Source organism: Ictalurus furcatus, chromosome 4 (genome assembly GCF_023375685.1).
Source record: "Ictalurus furcatus strain D&B chromosome 4, Billie_1.0, whole genome shotgun sequence".
NCBI lineage: Eukaryota > Metazoa > Chordata > Actinopteri > Siluriformes > Ictaluridae > Ictalurus > Ictalurus furcatus.
The window spans coordinates 12668440-12677062 of NC_071258.1; positions in this window are offsets into that span (position 1 = coordinate 12668440).

Here is an 8623-nt window from a genome sequence, read left to right on the forward strand (position 1 = left end):
ATCTGTGCAGAAGAGATCTGTCTCCCATTAAAGAGATGTGTGTTTGTCTGTGAGTGTGTGTGGTCTCTTTCTGAGGCACTGCATACCATTAATCCTGTGGATCATTCTCATCTTCTAGGGTCTTGGGTATTATTTTTGTTTTATTTTCCCTCAGTTTTACTTCATTTCATTTTTATAAATGTAGTCATTTAATTAGGGACATTTAATTGCTGTTATTGTTATTAGTAGTAATAAAAAAAATAATAAAAAGGGGGGGGATTGGTCTCTGTGCCTTTTACTGTATGATCACAATATGTACCAATGAACACAGTCCTCTTTCTTGTACTGTTCATCACAACATCTACTCTCAGCAAACTTTAATAAAGACTGTATTCCCCTGTTCTGTAGGTCTGGACTTCTAATAATGAAACATATTGATCTGAGAATTACATTTTGCTCAATACCCAGTGCAACTGGGAGCGAGGGAAGGCAGAGAACAAAGAGTGATGCTGTGTCTGAATTTATACCCTATTCACCGTGTAGCGCGCTATTGGGTGTATGGGGTGTAGCCATTTTGTAGTGTTGTCTGAATTCTCATTGGATAATTATTTCCTGAAGAGTGCACTATATTATAATCCATAGTGCAGCACGAATCTTATACACATTACTTGAGTGCTTAGTATAGTGATCACTGCTTGAAATGTACTTGTCAGGATGGATTCCGAAGTGGCCAACTTTGTATATAAATGTAAATAAAGACTGCTGTTTAATGAGCATCAAAGCTAGAAGGTATTGGTGAATGATACAGTAATATATATGATCTTTTATAATACTTCTGTATTTTTGTGGTTTTGGTTACTAGGTAATTTCTAAAGTTCAAATTCAAATCTAATACTGGGACAACATCATACTTCTCTCAGCGCTCACTAGTCAGTGTTGTCTGAATTCAGTCTGGTGTCTCCGTTTCTGCCATCACATGTATTGTGTTCAATATAACCGTATACAGTAAACCGTGAACAAGTGAGGGAGAGATTTCAGACACAACAAGAGCACCATCTAGTGATCCCAGAAAGAAAAACAGTAAAGGAGAACACAAATATTCCCAATTGGAGTCATAACATCCATGAGGTAAAGTCTGAAGTTAATAAAGTGTCCATGTGGGTGTCAAGAGACATTTGGCATGTTGATGTCACTCTTAACCAAGGGTGAAAGAAAAATGTATAGGAGACAAGATTGCTGCAGGGTTACAAGATCAGAAAAGCTGTGCCTCTACATGGGCTGGTCTGAGACTCCAACATGTTCATACACTAGCATATATGTGTAGGTTTGTACCAATTTTTGTGAACAAAATACACCTTGAACGCTTTTTGTTTTTCTTCTGGCAGCCTGTGCGCTGAAATAACCTTCAGTAGATAAGTTAATAAATTGGCTGCTGATTTGTTTTGAGTATTGAACTATGCCAAGGCCTCAAAGCTTTACAAATGTCAAGTCCTTTATTCCCAGCTCCCAATCATGAACACACACACACACACACACACACACACACACACAAAGACACATATTGCCTCTGAGTCTCCAAACAGAAAAAGCATTAGGTAAAAAAAAAAAAGAAGAAGAAGAAGAAGAGAAAGGAAAAAGAGAAATCAGACAACATGGGTTTGACATCTTAAATGAGTAATGGAATAATACACACAGTTTGCTATAGACCCATCCCTCCCTTCCCACCACTACCAACTGATTTAGTCCTTTCAAACAATTAATGCCTTTCAGCTTTTACTGAATCTGGCAAACCAGTTTGCTCCATTTTTGGCCCATTTGTTAAAATTGATCGCATGGGTGTGTACTAGCTAGAAATAGTTTGTTTTGTGGGATTGCTGCTTGGTGGAACTTACATACTCATGTCATGCATCATTCTCAAAATATGGAGACTTTCTGACCAGCAAATTGTTCAAATCTATTTGGAAACTGTTACTGCAGTAAAATTATTTTTGAATGAATAACCAATACTACTTTATGTCACTGGAGTTTACGTCACTGGTGTCATAAGCACAGGCTGTTACACTAGTGACAGTAACGCCAGTGAAAGTAACGCCAGTGGACAATATTCATTATAGATGTAGTTTCCCAGATTGGGTCAACAGCATCTCAAACCACGCATCATTAATTACACTTCCATTAATAAGTTGTAGTATTAAAAGAATCCTTTTGGTAAATACTATTTTAAAGGATGATTGAATGGTACCTCCATACCTCTAATAACGCACAATTGTGAGTGTAATTGATATTACGTTTATACAACAAGAAATGAATACAGAGTAAAGCCCTATTCGTACAGGATTAGTTTTCAGGATATATGGCTGTAAAGTAATTGTTACTACGGGTGTCTGTGAGATCGATCGTCATTTTGCACAGGATTAGCGGTTTCTATAGAAATTGCAAAGATGGGCACGTCTTCATTGTTGACGTGCTGACGGCCCATCACAGCAGCCCCATGCATCATACACAACATGGTGCTGCACCTCACTGTGCACTGACACAGCAAAAGAAAAGCCACAACTGGACAAGAGCTGCAACTTTCTGTTTAGCTTTAGTCTGGGGAGAAAGACATAATAAAACGCTGTTTGAACAAATGGTACATAAGCATTCTCTTTGGGAGATTTTTCAGGAACTTGTGATAAATGTCCTTCTGTCAAAGTGGCGCTTGGCGACTGGACTAAAAGTCAAGAACGTATAGACTACCTACAGAGAGTGCATTTCGCATGGGATTAGTTTTTTAGGGACATTTAGGGTTAGGGTTTATTAGTAACATTAGGGTTATTTTTACAGGACAGTTTATAAAATGTAAAAGACGCTGTAATCTTCACCGGCACGGGAACACGCAGTCCAGAAAAATTCCGAAAAATAACTGACATGACCAGTTCGCACGGGATTAAATCACAGTGAAGCTCTGGTAATTATTACATTACCCCACCTCCCCATATAAAACTAGTCTCATACGAATAGCCCTTAAGTGATATTTCAGACACAATATGGCAAAACGTTCGGTTTATGTTTGCTCTGCTAGTAGAAATAGATCCGGAAGAAACCACAGTCATTTTACTAGCTCACTAGTTAGCTCACATTTATGTATACATTCCCATTAAAGGTGCTCCCAGTAAAATTGGTGTCCCTAGTTTGCCATGTCTGCTGATGATGTCGCTAACTCTAGTACCCATTGTCACTGCAGGAACTGTCTGTTTCGCTAAACATTTATCCAGCAAGCAATACTTACTTTATTTGAAGAATGTCATTTGAGGAATGTTCCTATAATCGATTCAGAATACAGAATATGTGCATATGTCACGGAAATATTGAAATGTTAACGATACACACGATTACTAAGCGCCCTTGAGCACCAAAGCGTGGTACACCCTTATAGGAGATTCCCTTTAGGAGAAATGCCCACCCACCCCCCGGCCCCCCCAAACAGCGGAACTGGAAGTTTGGGTCGTTTTTTCAACCGAGTCAGACCTGTCTGTTACTGCCTAAAGTGCTGGGTCATCGCCCCAGTAGTTTGAAAAGTGCCGGGTCAAACGCCAGCTGTCTCTTGTTGCTCCGGGGCCCTGTTCCTTACCCATGGACAACTTTCAAGTCCTAACTGAAAATGACCAAATCTGCATGAGATGAAACTATTATTCTATGCTGAGCTCACTTCTCTCAAAGCACAGGAAAAACTGTGTAGTGTATTTGGTACTCTGTCATACAGCAGAAGCCACCCTTTTGGTACATGAAGACAGGGTGAAAACAAGACAAAAAATGTCAGATTATATGCAGAAGTGCTCACCATTCAGAGATATGCAACAAACACCTAATCTGTGACTAACTAACGTAGGCTATGCTTAATGATTCTGTAGGCACTGGAATCTAAGCAATAAGAAATTAGTTTAATCTGTGAAACCATTCAACACAGAAGGATGTCACGTCAACTGTACATAAAGTATTTGTAATGTGCAGCAGTAATTCATTCTGATGATAGGGATGGAACCATATTTAATCAATACATTTTTTCAGATGTACAAGGGTGTAACAAACTCTGCAGTAAGTATAGAAAATATTTATGAAGTGTATTCAATATGTATAACCAACATATAGAATTATTACTTAAGCATAATCGAATAATCAATATTAGTTAACAAGCATAATCTATATATATAATCAATATTTAGAAGCATAACCTAAATCCATAGAACAATGTTTGATGAAGTTATATTCTAAGTGTGTATTGAGTTAGATGAATTCTGTGTCTTACTGTACAATAATTGTTTTTTTTCTGTACCAGCCTGTATCTTCCTCTACAGAAGCAAATAACTTTGAGGCCAGATACCAATTAACGAATTAGGATAAGGCCTTAGGAGGGGAGGTAGGTTTTAGCTAGGACAGCAGGTAGAAACAGACAGAAACTCATTGAGGCCTAAGAAGGTAGTGTTTTTTTCAAGGTCAGGGAGAAACAAAAAAACAAAGACTCTTAGTGAAACCTTTTTTTTTTTTTAAAAAAAAAAAAAAAAAAAGCAAACCTTATCCTCATAAAACCGTTTCAATAAAAACAACTAACTGCGCATGCTCCACAAACTTAAGATAACATATAGAAATGAATAATTAATTAATTGTGGCGAAGAAGATTGGTCTGTTTTTAATTAGGAAAGGCAAAACCCCACCTAAGATGAGTATGCTGTGGAGAAAGTTATAAAAAGGGATGTGTGTGTTTGCATAATTTAGACTTTCTGCAGACTGTCTCACTTTATTGTTTCAATAAAGTTTATTTACTTTTTGACATCTACTAACCCTCTGACTCTGAAGTTTTTTTGACTTAGGCTGGAAAGATTGTTTGCCACGATATAAGTCACTCAGAAAACACATCAAGCCCAGGTTAAGATGTCATGTGAACTTTTTGATTTGTTGTCAGACAATAATCTAAAACATTTACTAAACAAATAACGTTGCAGCTTTCCGGCTTGATCACTGCTTTCTACTTGGCTATGCTCCACTCATCACAGCTGGCAACACAGCTCAGCTCACTGCTCAAGGGCTCAGGTGTGCCACTTTAGTCATTACCCCTCTAGCTTGCCCCCAAACACTTACTTTCCAATGCAGACTCATGCTAAATCACACCCCCACATGCCACATACAGGTCCAAATAATTAAGAACAAGCTTATGATAATATCCCACCAGCCCCAGGAACTTTCTCACTCCCTTTTTGATCTTGGTTTGTGATCAGATTGTAATCACAGCAGTCTTATTAATTTGGGGACACATCTGTCTATGACAAGTGAAATCCCAGATAGCATAACCTGGCCCATCCAATCACAGACTTTGCCAGGTTTGTTGTGAGGCTGGCTCATGTCAAAGAATTTTAGAACTGCCCTCAGATGCTGCAGATGCCACTGGCAATCATATTGTGGATTATTATGTCATCTAAATCCATAGTGGCATATGCAAAGTGGGGCTGTAGCACACAGTCATTTGGACATTGAGATGTAGCTGCGGCTCTGAAAAACCCAAATGGAAGATTGGCAAATTGGTGTAAATGAAAAAGGGTCCTGTCTTCTCTTGCCACCTGTTCTCAGCTGAAAGCAACTACGATGTGGGGAACCATGAGTTGCTTGCAGTCAAGTTGGCTCTGGAGAAATGGAGACACTTACTCCAAGGGGGCCATTCATCGTGTGGACTAACCATAAGTCCATCGTGTGGACTAACCACTGAACTCATGTCAGGCATGCTGGGCTCTATTCTTTGGTCACTTCAACTTCACCATCACGTACCACCCCAGATCCAAGAATGTCAAGCCCTATGCCCTCTCCCACCAGTTTGTCTCTGAAGAGGCCCCCACGAGCCCTGATATCTTCCTTTATTCCTGCATGGTAGGAACAGTTATATGAGACATTGAGGCAGTGGTCAAGGAGACCCAACGCACCCAACCCACCCCAGACAGGGCACGGACCGGAGGAGCAAACTTGGGTGCCCCGTTCCTTCATCCTGGACCCCTTTCTCATCCAGGATTTCCATCAGGCCCATCCTGACAAGCCTGGCAGGTCATCTGCAGGCTCCTGTTGATAGGGGGTATTGTCATGGTTTCAGCCAAGGCTCCTGTTTTTTTCCACTTCCTTGTGTTTATCTATTTTCCCCCTTCCTTGTGTTACCCGTGTTTGTCTCTCCCTCTCCTCCTGTTTGAGTGTGTTTGTGTGTCTCCCTGGGCATGGCACTCCACTCTGCTCCCCTTCCTGTTTGAATCAGCAAATGCATCTGCTCCTCATCATCTCATCAGCCTGCAAAAATGACCACCAAATCTTTAAGTGAGCAAAAGTTTAATAAAAAAAAATTAAAAAAATAAAAACCTGAAACAAAGCTGTGGTACAAGCCTGAAAAAACATCACAAAAGACTGAACAGTTTGGTGATATCAGGGGGTTTCCGGCAGTTGCAGCTATGATGCAGTTTTTGCAACCAAATATTAAGTGTTATTTACTTTAATGTACAATCTGTTCCTATACTTTTGTTCACATAAATATTTGGTGGTCTTCCACCAAAAGTGCATTGTTCCAAGTTGTTTAACATATTTAGATGGGTCATTGTGTTTTGAGTCATTGTCTTGTTGCATGATAAATTTCCTCCCAATTGGACTGGATGCATTTCTTTGTAAATTGGCAGATAAAATATTTCTGTAGACTTCTGAATTCATTCTGCTGCTACCACCATCAGTTACATCAATAAAGATTAGTGAGCCTGTTCCAGAAGAAGCCATGAAAGCCCAAGCAATGGCACTACCTCCACCATACTTGACTGATGAGCTCGTATGTTTTGTATCATATGCAGATCCTTTTTTCCTCCACACTTTGGCCTTCCCATCACTTTGGTAGAGGTTAATCTTGGTTCCAGAACTTTTGTCACTGATAGTTGTTTTTGGGTTTTTCTTCACAAAGTTTCTGTCATCAACTGCTGTTGTTTTCCTTGGCCGACCTGTTCGATGTCTGGTTGTTAGTACACCAGTGGTTTCTTTCTTTTTCAGGACATACCAAATTTTTGCATTGCCCAGTGCAATGCCGCTGCTTGATTGTCCTTTTTTCAGCTTCAAAAATGGCTTGCTTTTCTCCCACAGACAGCTCTCTGGTCTTCATGTTGGTTTATCAGTTTTAACAACAAATGCAGTCTTCACAAGTGAAACTCAAGGCTCAAACCATGAGTAGACATTCAGAGCTATTAACTGTTTAAACAATCAATGTAACAGGATACACCTGGGCAACAAGAAACACCTGTCAGTCACATGTTCCAATATTTTTATCACTTGAAAAATGGGTGGGTTCAAACAATGTTCTAAGTTGTTTAACACATCTAGCTGTAAAAGTGAAATTCTGATCTATCATCTCATATTCATCTTCTGATATCAAACCGAAATGTCTTCAGTGTATAGCAAAAACAAAAGAATTGGCCTTGCCATTCCCATACTTTCAGAGTGGACTGTAATATTCACTCACAATTAGCCATTTATATGGTGGGCTATGGAGAGGATTCTGACCAAGAGCAAAAAGCAATCAGACTGGTAAAAGCATGAAATTCAACACAACTTTTAGCTTTCCATTTGTGAACACAATGAATGTACTGCAACATTCCATACTGAAAAGCAAAACCTTCACTGCACTGCTTTTATGTCAAGTCAAGTGGGTTTTACTGTCATTCCTCTATATAGCTTGTATACATTGGAACAAAATGACGTTTCTTCAGGTCCAAGGTGCAACACGGAACAGTATGAAAGACTACATAAAGTGCAAATACACAACAGTGTGAGACGAGGCAAAACAATAAAGACAAAGAACAAAACAATAAATACACAGGACAGTAAATACATAAGACAATAGATACACAGAACAAGGACTGTAAACTGTAAACATGGACTGTAAACTTACTGTAAACTGTAAACATGGACTGTAAACTGTAAGCTATTGTGTAATGTAGCAGCAGAAGTATAGCAGCAATAACAGCAAAAATGAGTTCCTTAGTATAAAGTGACTGATGCAGCTGTGTAAAGTGCAGTGTGCAGGACTGAGTCTTACTGGGTTAATGCATGTGCAGTGGTACTGAGACTAACTGGGTTTGGTGTTCGACTATCCCAGTTGAGCGTTCGGAGGCAGCCGGGGTTTGAGTAATCTGACTGCCTCAGTGAAGAAACTGTTGAGGAGTCTGCTGGTGGTGGCACAGATGCTCCTGTACCTTCTGCCAGATGGCAGGTGGGTGAATAGTCCATGAAACGGGTGAGAGGGGTTGTCCGCAATACTGGTGGCTTTGCGGATGCAGTGGTTGTTGAAGGAGGTGTTGATGGTGGGTAGAGAGACCCTGAAAATCTTTTCAGATGTCCTCACTATTTGCTGTAGGTGTATGTTGCTCATCAGGGCTTGCTTTTCAAGAAATAAATGTTGAATTTGCATCAGAAGAATGTTGTTTATATATATTTATATATGTACCGACTGTATTCTTTAAATATCCCTGTATTTTTCTCCTTACTATCTTTATTTTCTTCACCTGTCTTGCTGCTGCTGTGACACCCAAATTTCTCCATCTGGGGATTAATAAAGCATTATCTTATCTTATCTTATCCACCTTTAAAAGCAATCCAA